Source organism: Corvus brachyrhynchos, unplaced genomic scaffold (assembly GCF_000691975.1).
Source record: "Corvus brachyrhynchos isolate BGI_N302 unplaced genomic scaffold, ASM69197v1 scaffold245, whole genome shotgun sequence".
NCBI classification, from domain to species: Eukaryota; Metazoa; Chordata; class Aves; order Passeriformes; family Corvidae; genus Corvus; species Corvus brachyrhynchos.
This window is the reverse complement of record NW_008238988.1, coordinates 3,902,471-3,915,538: the sequence shown is the minus strand read 5'-3', so window position 1 is coordinate 3,915,538 and position 13,068 is coordinate 3,902,471. Positions and strand designations below refer to the sequence as shown.

The window sequence follows — 13,068 nt, the reverse complement described above, 5'->3', positions numbered from 1 at the left end:
GGACTGTGTTATTAGCAGCAGTGTTATTATGCTAAGACACCCTGATCAAGGTTGTCTGTTAGTAAAGCTGCCTTGGAGAAAGTGGTAATACCAGTGTTTAGAGTGGACCATGCCTTTGTAAAACAAGACTGCTTTTAATGATGAAAAATGCATCGAAATAAGAATTATTCTTTTTTTTTTCCCCAGCAGGACCAGTGTTAAAAAAAAGTTTGTCATTGTGCATGAGGCTCTGTGTTTGAAGGCAAAGGGGAGTAGAGGACTCTTAAGCTTATTGTAAATTTGAGAAATATTGCCTTGACATAACCCAGAGAAATACCTCATTACTCTACAACCTGCCCAATGAGCCTTATTTTTTAGTGTGAATCCAAACAGAAAAATATTCTCCAGGCAAAAGAGCAATTATAGGCCCAAAAGCATAGTTCAAACATGTGTAGCTGATTTAGGTTCCCAAAAATACAAGTCCTGGCCTGTTTCATTGTCATCCACACAAAGAACTGAGTCCTAAAATCCTTTACTCAACTAAATTCTTAATAAGTAAACTGAGACTAACCCTCTAATACCAGATTTGTTAAACAACATGATTTAGGTCCTTGCTATTCATGCACCTTGTACAACTAAAATGACTGTTAAAGCTAGAATCATGAAAGAGTCATTTTATGTAGCTGCTAAATTCCTCTCAAATCTCCTTGCAACTTAACGAGTAAAGAAAGCTCAATGTGTAATGCCAGCTAATGTGGTTTATGCTAGAAAATAGTATCAACCTATCTTTGTAGCTTATCTAAGCCAGGATAATACTTTTAGCCTTTATAGTAGACCCAACTCCATTTTTTCAACTCTTGACTATGTATTTCCTGAAATCCTTTTCCAAAGAGTTAAATTGGATGTGAAATCTGTACTAGGCTATGGGACGCTCTTTGTTCTAGGAGGAGGCAGCAAAGCTTTGCTTCTGTATCACTTTCATTGCCTTCTGATTGAGGTTGACAGTGTGACAGGAAAGCAAAGAGAAGCAATTGCAGGCTGAATGAGAGCCTTTTTCAGCCTTACAGCAGCCTCCTCCTTAGCCCCTGAGAAAAAGAGGTAACAGATGCCGATAGCACGAATCCCTAACAAAGTCCTAACTTTGATGCAGACAGAAGACAAAAAAATGGGAAAGATTGTCTCACTTCAGAAAAACCTTGAATGGAGCACAAAGGAGGTGCTTGGGGTGGCAGTGGTGGTGGGGGGGGGAATATTGAGGGGCTGGAAATGGCTGGGAGAGTTATGGAGTGGCAGCATCTCGGGCAATACATTGTTGGGAAGGCTTCAGGTCCTCGTCATCTGCTGTGGCGGCAGCGGGAGGAGCTGGGGAAAGTGTCCCCAGCCATGGGGGGTCGGGAGGGGGAGCTTTTCATGCTGCCCAGAGCTGCGACTGCAGGGAAAGGCACCTTTTCCCTCCACAGAAAGGCACGTTATTTACACAGAAAAGGAGCAGAAAATAATGGCTGGGGGGGGGGGGGGTAAAGCTGCTCAGAGGGATTTTCTGATGGAAGGAAAACAGAGCGGTGGCGATTTGTTCTCATCTCGCTCCGAACAGATTGCGTGCAACGAGAGTTTTCCCGGTCGCTTCTGCAGCCTGGGTTTTTTGTTGGGTTTTTTTTGGTTTTTTTTGGTTTTTTTTTTTGGTTTTTTTTTTTTATAGTTTAAAGGAAAAAAAAAAAAAGTCTACCAGGAACTTTGCCTTTGGCCCTTGTAAAATGACCTAAAATTAGCGCAGTGAGAAGGCTAAAAATAGGAATAACTTTTGTTTGCTTACAACTGATCTGTCCCCCAATAGGACAGGAGCCCAACACAACAGATCTCCCTTTTTTGGTAAGATTGGGACAGGAGCACCCAGAGAAATCCAATATTAAGTGTGTTTGTATGTAAACGATCTTCTTTTGCATAGTATGGCATTATTCTCACATGATAAGGGGGCAAGAAGCCATCCCCAAGGCCTGTAGATGGATAAATCTCAATTTACTCCCAGAATGCTGCAGAAATTCGGCATATGCCCTAGTGGGATTAATAACATGGATGAGGTGGGCAGGTGGAAGCAGTGCCTCCCTCTTTCACCCACCCTGGACAGCCCTGATGTTATTTCCTTAGTCTGTGTGCAGAAAGGGATGCCATGAAACAGTGGCTTGACATTCTCTTTCTCCCAAACGAAGAAAAAGAAGGAATGTTTCTGCAGGGAGGGGGATTAGGGCTGGCAGGACACTGTGCTAACAGCCCTGCGTGGACCTTTTAAAAGCTGGGCTGCGTTAGTGGCCTAATGGATTGATGTGGTTTAGTCTTTAAATAGGTACTTAGAGAACGGTTTAAATGTGAATAACGGAGCGATACCTTATTAAAACCAACTGGCTGGAAGAATTATAAATTCACAGCTCGTTCAAACAAGAAAGGAAAGCCCATGACATTTCCTTAAGGAGCAATGATAGTCTGCAGTGTCAATATGGCTTTGGTATACACACATTAAAATGTGTAAGTCTCTATTTATGGGGTAATGGCATGCAGAATTTCAGCTGGATATTTAAATGGAGCATATTTCCTCTTTCTTAATTGCAGCACTGGAGAGAACTAATTTCATTTTTTTTTTGCCTCTATTTAAATATTCAGAAAATTATTTTATTTTCTCAAACATCATAAAAAAAGGATTTTCCCCCTGCTTAGACTTTGTTTGCTAAGTTTCATGGCTGCAGTATGTAAATTTCACATCTGAATTAAAAAAACCAAACACTTAAAAATAGAAGTTGCAATAGAAATGCGCTCAACTTAAACTACAGTGGTGTTACAGCCATGTGGATGTGGCACCATAATTATAGCTTAAAAAGCAATTAAGATAAAAGCCAGTACAAAGAGATCAGCCAAATATCAAGAGACTCAATTCTAAGCAAAACAAATCTCTAACTTCAAGCTAAACAAACTTTTGGTGGTCCATGTACTCAACATTTTAATATTCATATAGAGACATGGAAACATACTGAGGGTTTGGGCTTCAAAAATGTTCCTTTAGCAGCAAAATGAGTTCAGAATCTCTTGAAGCTTTTCAGGAAAAAATGCATAATGGAAATCCCTGACCATTCTAGGGGAGTTCATCTGTGGGCTTCCAATGCTCATGGTTGACTCCAGTGCTGGGGTTGAATTATTTGTCCTCCCTCATGTGGGCCAAGGATCTAAAATTTGGCTCTTCCCTGAAGCCTGGGCAGAGCTGCTGGGAAGCTTGGCAAAGACTTGGGGTGTTTTCTGGTGAAATGCTGAGTCTGGATGAACCTCCTGTGCAACCTGTATTGCACCAGCAGGTTTTGTCTGTGAAGATAAACAGGACACACATGTAGATGTTTACATTGATCCTGTGTCACTCAGACACGTATGAACAGATATATTTGCGCAGAAATTTGAAATATTCCTGTAGACATGCAGTTCTGGACATGGACTTCATACGAATTATATGCATTGCACCCTAGCATCCCTTTTTATTCCTTTTCTGTATCAGTTTAAATTACAAATCCATTCATATATTACAAACCAATTTATATAATACAGACCCAACTAAAACATACTCTAGACAACAATTATAACCCTGTCATATGACTTTTTGTCTATAACAATCTTACAAAACTTAATACCTCGCTGGATTGGTATTAAATGGTAGAGTTCCAATAAAAAAAAATGGAGTTTTTATTCAGTTCTGTAGGCAGACAGACTACAGCGTCAAAACCAGAATTACAGAGCACAAACTGATGTACTCAGTTTTATGGGAATTTTCCATAAGGGAATACATTACATCTTAACTAATGTTTTGCCTTAAAACATAAGTTTTGCTGAACCAATTAAATCAACCAACTAATCTTGCACATGAAACATTAAACAAGAATGGAGTGTCTGCAATTAGCAAATAGCTTTGATGTGACTAAATATCTATCTCTATGCATCACCAGCATTCTGGGTTTAAGTCCCAGATGATGTTAGACATGCTGAATGTAAATGTTTGCTGCCTATAGGTTTCCAACCAGCTGAGTCTTGGAGCAGCAGCACTGCTGGGTTCAGAGGGATGGAAAACCAGATGTCAGCTGCTGTTAGTAGGAAAGGGCCTGTTTTGCATTAAAACATGGGTAAAAGTGAGAGAAAGAGGAAGAGGAAGAGGAAGAGGAAGAGGAAGAGGAAGAGGAAGAGGAAGAGGAAGAGGAAGAGGAAGAGGAAGAGGAAGAGGAAGAGGAAGAGGAAGAGGAAGAGGAAGAGGAAGAGGAAGAGGAAGAGGAAGAGGAAGAGGAAGAGGAAGAGGAAGAGGAAGAGGAAGAGGAAGAGGAAGAGGAAGAGGAAGAGGAAGAGGAAGAGGAAGAGAAAGAGAAAGAGAAAGAGAAAGAGAAAGAGAAAGAGAAAGAGAAAGAGAAAGAGAAAGAGAAAGAGAGAGGAAGGAAGGAAGGAAGGAAGGAAGGAAGAAAAAAAGAAAGAGAGAGAAAGAGAGAGAGAAAGAAAGAAAGAAAGAGAAAGAGAGAGAGAAAGAAAGAAAGAAAGAAAAAGACAGGCAAAGGATGCCATTAAAATCAAACGGCAAGCAAAAAGCACCATAGTTAATGCCCTTAAAAACAAAGACTGTCTTTAAAATATTCTTTAAAAACTAGGTTAGAAAGTGGAAAAAGAAGTCCGAATAACATAATAGTTCAAAAGTAGCATAGAGCAGCCCAGCTCTGCCGTCGGGTTCCCAAAATCCGTGCAGCCTGTGCAACACCTCCCTCCTGGGCAGCAGTGATTTTGGGAACCCGATACTCGGGGCTTTAGAAACTTTAGAGGCATGAGAAGCTGTGTGCGGAGGTGTGGCTTAGTAATTGCTCACCTTTTTTTGTGCAAACACAAAACCACCGCCCAGGCCAGGAGGCTCCGGTGTGTGGTGGGAGCAGGTGTGGATGCTGGAGGGGGCCCGCTGGGAATGCAGCGTGGGAAAGGAGGGACACACGGCACAGCCTGCTCGGATCGGCCTGGCAGCCCCACTCTGCTCCATCCTTGTACGATATTCAGCACCTTTCTTTCACATTTTTAACTTTTTTCTCAATGTTTTGTAGTGTTTGGACAACATTCTTGAGCCCATGGTGTGACCCTTGGGGATGGTCCTGTGCAGGGCCAGGAGTTGGACTCGGTGATCCTTGTGAGTCCCAGCTCAGCAGATTCTGTGATTCTGTTTTGTTCTGGAGAGAAACTGATCCCTCTTGGCTTCAGCTAGGGAGGGACCAGGCTCAAATACTCAGCAGAAAGACACAAATCTGGGTCTCCCTAAGCATCTGAACACGCTGATTACCCATCTACTGCCTTGGAGGTAGAGATCTTCCAGCTCAGGCTCGAAACACCATTTATTTTGTATAAATAGTTCAATATTCACTAGACCTGAGAGATGCTTGAAGCTGTAGAGGTCAAGGAGGAACTGAGCAGGACCTATCTCTGAGGAGCAATGAGTTATTTGGGTACCACCATGTGAGGAATTCCAGCTAAATCCTTGGGGTGAAACAAGGAGCAACCTTCAACTGCAAATCAGAGCTGGTCTTATCTTGACACAAGAAATAATAACTGAGATATGTATGCAGGGGTGGAATAAGAAAAGTGGATTTGGAAGGACACAGTCCATTTTAAGAATCTACCATCACAAAATAAATAAAGTCACTGTTAAGGTAATGGCAAAACTTGCAATTTAATATTAAAAAATCAATTATAAAGATAAGAAATATGTATGAAAAATAATAGTTTCCTCCAAATGGCAAAAATTACTGGAGTGAGTTGTTTGTAGCAAGAAAATTTGTACTTTCCCCAGCATGTATGGGTGGGTTTTGTTGAACAGTGGAAATCCAGTTAAGCAAACAGGTGCAGAGATCTGCATTTCCCATTGCATCCTAACTTCTCATTATCACACCAGCAATTAATATTTTGGATCTCCTGATGATCAGAAGGCAGTTGACAAGGATGACTTAATCAGCCATTGCAGCACCTTGAGGGGGTTGATATTAGCAGGGACACTTGGCTGAAAAGGAGGAAAGGATTCCCAGATATCATATGGCATTCCATGAGCACGAGGGACAGCATCCTCCCAGTGGCCTCATCAGATGTGCCACACATTTAATGAGAATTCCTCAGGGGGGATGTTAAAAACACCAGTGGGATGTCTGAATTCCTTCTCCTTTAGCCCAACCTTCACCTACATGGGGAAGAGGTGATGGTGGGCAACAGCCACCACATGACTGGAAAGTGTGATCATTTTCCTGATTTTTTTACTAGCTATGATAAAAACCCGCAACAACTGCAAGTGGTAAAAATGAATGTATTATACAGTCATAGGAGCACAGAAGGGACCTTAAAGATCATCTGGTTCCTACCTCCAGCCATGGGGTTCCACTAGACCATGTTTCTCCAAGCTCTATCCAACCTCGAACCTTTCCAGGGATGGGGCAGCCACAGCTTCTCTGGGCAACCTCTACCAGGGCCTCCCCACCCTCACAGGGAAGAATTTCTTTCTGATATTTAACCTAAACCTACCCTTCACTCTGAAGCCATTCCCCCTTGTCCCATCCCTCCATACTCTTGCAAAAATTCTCTCCCCATCTTTCTGAGACAGAATTTTGCAGACTGGTAAATTTGTGAAAAACAGCAAAGGTGATTGGTGTAAATCAGACAACTCCTGCTCCTGCAGAATTGCTGAAGGTGCCTGGGAAGATGTTACAGTGGGGATACTGCAACACGTGTACGTGGCCTCAACGAGGCCAGTGGAAAAGAAATATATATGGACAGATTCTTGGTAGATGTTTCAGAGATGTTTATTTCTCCAGCCACATGGCCGGGGCTCTGCCGAGGAACTGCTCAATCACGGGACCTGAGGGTCCTTGCCCGTGCAGGGGAACACAAAACAACCGATGGGGAACGAGGCTGACCAGGGAAAGCCCGTGACTCCCCCCCAGGGCCCCTCTCCCAGGACCACATGGCAGGGGGGAAGGGACCCCAATGGGAAGAGGCCTCAAAGGGCAGGAGGCAGCCTGAATAACTCACCCCAAGGAGACTGATGGCTGCTGCTCTCCTCCTATTTAAGCTGAAAATAATGTTTCCCTTCCCAGTGCTGTCCTGCTTGAACGTGGAAGGGTCCAGAAGTGCTCTGGTCCAGCTACGGGGTGGTGATGAACAAGATGAGAGCTTGGACACGTCTGCTCCAGCATGGAGCAGGGAATTAGTGCTCTTCCCCACTGACATGAAGTCAAGCAGAGAAAGAACTGGGAGCCAACAGCCACAGGACCAGGACTTTCACCTCGGATGAATCATCAGGCTCAAGTCAAAAGCTCACCAGGTGAAAGAGTTGTAAAAGTGGAGGTTCCCACAGACCAAAAAGCTCTGTTGTGGAGTAGGATTGGGTGAGTCCTGTTGGTTTCAGCCACTCAGATGAGACTCCATGTCCGCAGTTTTGCCCACCAGATGTGGCTGACCTTGCACAGCAAAGCCAGGCAGCAACAAGAGGTGCTTGGGGCTACAGCCCAGCTCAGCAGCAGGTGCCCTGTGAATAGTTATGTGTCTTCCACCTCTCCACTGCACCACATCCACCACAGCCTGGCCCCAGCCTGCTCACCAGCAAGGTCAAAAGCGTCTAGGACAATCTGCCAGATGGACAATGGTACTGTAGAGCCTCTGCTTCCTCGGGGAAGCAGCCTGAAATGGCAGGAATATGTACAGGAAAGGATGCTTCATTAGTTAACATCAAAAATTCCTCTGAAATAATAATTTTTAACTCACTGCCAGTCAAATTAAATTCAGACATGCCTGTAGTAACATTTGGGTCTGCGGGAAGAATTGTTGTTCAATTAAAAGAGAAGCCAAACACCATTAAAGTAGAAATGTATACAGCAAGTACAGTGGAATTCCACCTGCTCGTTCCAGATGTTTGCAGTCACTCACACATCTAAAGGGTCAGTAAATAGAGCTAATGATGCTTCAGAATAACTTAATACCAGTTCCTGCACCCCTTAAAAACAGAGCTGCTCAAGCAGGGTTAGAAGAAGGGATGTTGCTAAAAACCCTGCAGGGATCACACTGCTCTTGTGGCATCCTACAGCCTGAACGGGCTTGGGGATCCAAGACTTGAGCAATTCTCCAGGGATCTGCCCTGAATTCCTGGTTTAGCAAAGGGAAGAATCTGTGGATTAATAAGAAGAACAGAAAGTGGAGCTCAAAAGAAAGGATGGCTCCTATGAATGGGAAGTGCAGCTCTCTGAAATATGTGCTCAAAAGCCAAATATCACCTGTCACTCTCTGTGTTTGCAGCTTCCTGCACCAGGGGCAGGTTCCATAAATGTGTTTCCATCCAAGGGTAGCTGCTTTCACAGCTGATTTTAAATTCTCTGGGTAATTTATTTATTACCACTATTGCTCATCGCTACACTTCCTTAGCAGGGCAGCATTGCAGAGCTGGGAGTCTAAACCTTTCCTTGCATGGGAATGGTTCCTGATTGTTAAAGATCATATTCTGAACTTCCAGCAAATGAGGACTTGTGGAAATCATCTGCAATTAAAGGAAAACCATTCAAAGAAGCTCTTTTCCCAGCCTGGGAACTGATGACGTGGGATTCCTACAGACTGATACCCCCAGTCCCCAGTCCATTCCCAACACACCTTCTGTGTGTTTTCCTTCCTTTTGTGTTCTCCATGAGTTCAGCACAGACATTCCCAACTGGAAAATTACTAAATATTTAGAAAAATTGAGCAGCCCTTGTGCTCCTCCATCAAATTGGTTGAAATTGGGCTGCAGATTTTAAGACTGCAGTTGTTGAGGGAAAAGGCACAGTTCAGCACTGTTTGTGGAAACAAGACTTGTACCTGGAGTCAGAGAGGAGTTTTGACGACTCACCAGGAGATATCACTTCCAGAGCAAAGGACTCTCCACTTGGAAAGCCTTGCCCACTCTTCAGGCTTTAGGGAGCAGTTGAAGAGGGAGTCTTAGCCACTTTAACACATTTCTCCTAGACCTCTTGCCACCAGGATTCTAACTGGGCTCTGCAAAGCCAGAATCCTTCCTACTCCATGTACTCCCAATGTCCTCAGACCATCTCAGGCATACAGATATTATTATGTTCCACACTTCCTGACTTGGTGCATCTGGATTGTCCCCTGAAATATATCAGGATCCCAATGCCCAAAGAGGACATCAGGATGCCGGGCTGGGAGGGTCTCATGAGGTAGCTGCCCCTCACTATATGGACACACAAAATACCTTCATCACTGCCTTGGGAAGAGAAAACACTATTTTCTCACCCTGATTTCTTGTGTGCTCGTGACCACAGTCCTGCAAGGACAACCTGGGGCCAGACACAAAGCTCTGAGCTGGGTGGCACTTGGTGGGAGTTGCTGGGACTACTTTGGGCAGAGCAGAGCTAGCAGCCCAGAAAGCAGGAGGAGGAGGAGGAGGAAGGTGGTGTTCCCTTCCCTTCCTCTGCCTCCTCTCCCTCACACACACAGCATTTCCACAGGCTGTGCACAGGGACCAGGATTTGGGCATTAATTAATAGGATTACTTCTTATGAATTTCTTCTTCCCCTTTCTTTAGGATGGTTTCTGAGAGCAGTAGGTTTGACTCCCCTTCGTTAAAGCACCGAGGCTGCATTTGCAGGACCTGGGATGTGGTCCTCACCCCATCAATACCCTCTGATATGGGGCACGTTCCCAAATTAAGAAGAACACAGGATGGCAAATGATCATCCCCCTCAGCCCATAAACTGAGATACCCCCATTACCATAACACATCTCCCACACCCTGAGGCTGCCCCCACACATTGGATACTCCCTGGGCGAAGCAGGATGGGATCCCAGTATCACGCCTGGTGGGTGGTTTGTGTGCACCAATTTCCCCTCTCAAGCGGGATTTTGCCAAAACCCAAGGTTTGAAACCCTCAGCTGTGTGGAGAAGGAGCAGCTGAAGCCAAGGAGGCACCGAGTACCTTTGCTGCTGCTCTCGTCTCAGAATCTCTTTTCTTCATTATTGTAATGCAGCCTTTCATGTGATTTCTCTATGTAACCGATAATGTTCTTGAGCTTGCATTTCACAGGAAAGGTTATTTTTGAAAAGAATAAAGAAAATCCTTATCAACCTACATGCTTGTTGTAGGAATGCCAACTCTCTTATAAGTGCAGGTCCATCCATTCCTTTATTTTGATGTAAAAAAATCTCCTGGCCTGCAACTACAACATGTAAGAGGCATTGCAGGCAGAACTTGATCTCCTCTCACTCTGAAGACAGCAGTGCCTGTCTCCCCCAGAATAAATCCCAAACAAGCCCCCCTCCTGCTCCCAGCTTAACTGGCAGCTTCAGCAACAAGAGATAAACTTCAACCTACGTTTCCTTTCCAAGCTTAGTTGTTCATTACTTTTTTCCTCCCACACCTGCCTTGATCCCCTGCAAGAAGCAATTACCCAAATGATATTGTGGCTGGGGATAACTAAATACCCCTCCTGATACAAGGCAGTGATATCACCGTGACTTCCACAGGTCTCAACAGATTTTATACAGCATGCCTCAAAAAAAAAAAGGCCCTCCTCCAAAGCAGTCTTTGAACCTGCCCCCCGTGATAAGCACAGCTTGCAGAAAGGAAAGAGAAAATGGCAAAATCTCATGCCTGGAGCATTTGGACCAAGTGCAAAGCCCTAAGAAAGGTAAAACACCCAGTTGTTTGACAGTTCATAAATGCTGCAGAGCCCCTGTCCTTCTTTAAGATTATTGGAGGATGAAGAAGAGGTTCAAATTCTCAGACTTTCATTCAGGACAAACACCTCCCACCCACAAAAGTCACATTTCTGGGACAAATGAGCTCCCAATCAGAAAGTGTTTTTTAAATAACCCTCTATTTGCTTACATTGTCGGAAGATCAGCATCAGATTAATCTCCAGATCAGTGGGGGGAATCCAGGTGTCATTGGGCAAAGACCATTCACCAGAAACTCCACATGGCAAAGTCTACCCTGGAGGGAGCTGGAAGGGACCATAGAATCATGGAATGTTTGGGGTTGGAAGGGATCTTCAAGACCATCCAGTTCCAAGCCCCTGCCACGGGCAGGGACACCTTCCACTGGATCAGGCTGCTCAGAGTCCCAAAGATGTAAAAAAGGGGTCTGGTGTGGGGTATCATCACTTATGGCTACAGATCTGAGCTGCCAATCCGTAGCAGAAGCAGGGGGGTGAGTGGGGAAAACGCAAAACCTGCTGAAGGGCCAAGGCATAGATTTTCTGTAATTAGCAGCTGATGCCCATTGATTTTTGAAATAGCAACTCTTTAAAATAAAACAGGTTGCACAATGGTCACGCCGGCCAGGGAAATGTGCCCAAGGTCTGCTTCAGTGACAGACAACAGTGCCACCAGCACGGCACGGAGCAGCACTGATGTGTGCACCCAATGGAGCGGGGACTGCCTCTCAAACCCCTTTTACTCCAGACCAATTTGTGTAAATAAACGCCAACATTTCTAAGGCTTGATTGACTTAAGTCAGTGAGAAGGTCTCTGCTGACTCCACTGGGCTCCAGATAAGGTTCTTCAGTTCAGTAGCTTCCAAAATGCATCTGCTTTTCTGATTTAGTGCTATTGTTTGATGCAGGTCGAAACCAAATGAGCCTTAATTAGCTTCAAACTGAGTTCCCTGTGTTTACAACATCCTGGTTTACAGTTCTGTGCTCTGTTCAGGTATGCACATTGCCAATCAGCTGGGAACCCTGGCTGCTCTTAAAATACCTGTTTGTCTCACAGTCTCTCACTGACTACAAAACCATATTTCTAAATTCTCACATAATCAAAGGTACACTAAAAATAGAGGAAATTCTCGCATATCAGGACAAGAAAAAAAATGCACGCAACTTCTTTGCTCACTGATGCAACCAAAACACCCAGGAGTTATTATAATGTGCATTCCCTTGACAGAGACTTTTATTTCATGCAAATTACTATGATTAAGATTCGAATGCTTTTTTTCCATTTTCGCACATTACTTAATCAATGTGAAGTACTGTGTAAAAATTGCATCTCTTCATAACAGTGATTTTGACCAAGTCAAGTGTTGCTGCTAGAATCCTAATCCAGACTTGTGATTCAATTATCATTTAGAGACTTTCTAAATTCAAATTAAGTTTACAAAAAAAAAAAAAAGAAGAAGTTAATATCAATATGGATCATTTGTAGGTTTTATCAAAGCAGCTTCCTGTTGCAAGGGAATGCAAAACATGTTGGATTCTTTCTGTTTCATTTATTTCTTTAACTAAACGTGAAAAATATACAGCACTGCACAGAATGTGAGCATTAAAATGTGTACCTTGGGACACTTCTTGCTCATATTGCATTGTTTATATTTTATAGGCAGCCATCCTGAGAGCTTGAGAGAATGTTTAAGCTCTGGATGTGGGCATCTGATTGAAGGAATGTTACCACAACTTCATGAATTGCCTGTTCTTCAGCTGAGTCCCAGAAATTCACCTCATAACCGAGGCTGGGTGTCTGCTTCAGTCCTCAGAGCTACAACTACCTAAAAAGCCAGGTAAAATCTGTTAAAAACCTCCCTCCTCTTGGTGGTCTGTATTAAAATTAAGATGGAATATGCATGTACGTGATGCAAGCTGCCCATGAACAGCAATAACCTCATTACTTCCTGTGTTCTCACACAGTCAGTAAATATTTCATGTTTTTTGAAGGGATAAATTCACAGTGGGCTGCTCATGGGTGTGAAGGTCAGTAATAACTACGACCTCTTCCACATTCATGGAATCATGGAATGGATTGGGTTGGAAGGGACCTTAAAGGTCAGCTTATTCCAACCCCCTGCCATGGGCAGGGACACCTTCCACTATCCCAGGTTGCTCCAAGCCCTGTCCAACCTGGGCTTGGACACTTCCACATAAGCAATTCATGCAACTTGGCATTGAAATTCCTCCCTCAAAGCCAGCAGTGCTGGTAGCAAGCACTTTTGGGAAATAAACCTCCAGCTACTCAACATAAAGAATCCAACCAGTGGAGGAGTTGCTACATCCCTTGGCCCCACAGATAACACAAACTAT

General features: G+C 43.9%; 1 long non-coding RNA gene across 10 annotated transcripts in view; it reads left to right on the top strand.

Annotated features, from left to right (window-relative positions):
• LOC108447811 overlaps window positions 1-13,068 on the top strand; it is a 96,753-nt gene that overhangs the window by 70,816 nt on the left and 12,869 nt on the right. For 6 of the 10 annotated variants that reach the window (XR_001863502.1, XR_001863505.1, XR_001863506.1 and 3 more), the window contains 2 exons: window positions 7,110-7,400; window positions 12,374-12,551. This is a non-coding gene — a long non-coding RNA (uncharacterized LOC108447811). Of the gene's footprint in view, window positions 1-7,109; window positions 7,401-10,522; window positions 10,687-12,373; window positions 12,552-13,068 lie in introns of all 10 variants that reach the window. The other 4 variants (XR_001863504.1, XR_001863501.1, XR_001863499.1 and 1 more) reach the window with 3 other exon arrangements.